This window comes from Bison bison, unplaced genomic scaffold (genome assembly GCF_000754665.1).
Source record: "Bison bison bison isolate TAMUID 2011002044 unplaced genomic scaffold, Bison_UMD1.0 scf7180017864304, whole genome shotgun sequence".
Taxonomy (NCBI): Eukaryota; Metazoa; Chordata; class Mammalia; order Artiodactyla; family Bovidae; genus Bison; species Bison bison.
In genome coordinates this window covers 9,616,286-9,617,011 of record NW_011494876.1, presented here as the reverse complement: position 1 = coordinate 9,617,011, position 726 = coordinate 9,616,286, and the positions used below count along the sequence as shown (strand labels likewise).

The 726-nt window shown below is 56.9% G+C and overlaps 1 protein-coding gene across 3 annotated transcripts in view; it reads right to left on the bottom strand.

The window, feature by feature from the left end:
* Nucleotides 1–726, bottom strand: part of ARHGEF3 (Rho guanine nucleotide exchange factor (GEF) 3) — a 312,995-nt gene that overhangs the window by 68,583 nt on the left and 243,686 nt on the right. The window lies entirely within an intron of this gene.

Sequence of the window (726 nt, the reverse complement as noted above, 5' to 3'; positions counted from 1 at the left end):
GCACAGGCTAGAAGGGGGCGGAGCCTAGACAGAGCCCGCCCATCTTGGGCGGGGAGTGGGCGGGCCCTGGAGGGCCCGCCCCGACCCCGACACGTCCTGGGAGCGCTCAGATGCCGCCCCGCGGAAGCCCTCTCCGGAGTAGCGAGGGTATCGGGCCGCTGGACCCTTCCTCCCGCAGGCCCCGGACTCGGGGCCGCGCAGCCTCAGTGGCAAGTCCGCTCGGGCTCCCTGGCCCTCGTGGGGTGGAAGAGGCAGCGGACAGAATGGAGGCTGGGGCGAAGCCGGGAGGAGGCAAGCGGCCTTGGGGGGAAGTAAGCTCTTTAAAAGCCCATATTTAAAAATAAAAGAATACATTTGAATCAGTTCTGATGAGGTGGATAAAACTGGAGCCTATTATACAGAGTGAAGTAAGCCAGAAGGAAAAACATAAATACAGTATACTAACGCATATATATGGAATTTAGAAAGATGGTAACAATAACCCGGTGTACGAGACAGCAAAAGAGACACTGATGTATAGAACAGTCTGATGGACTCTGTGGGAGAGGGAGAGGGTGGGAAGATTTGGGAGAATGGCAATGAAACATGTAAAATATCATGTAGGAAACGAGTTGCCAGTCCAGGTTCGATGCATGACGCTGGATGCTTGGGGCTGGTGTACTGGGACGGCCCAGAGGGATGGTATGGGGAGGGAGGAGGGAGGAGGGAGGAGGGTTCGGGATGGGG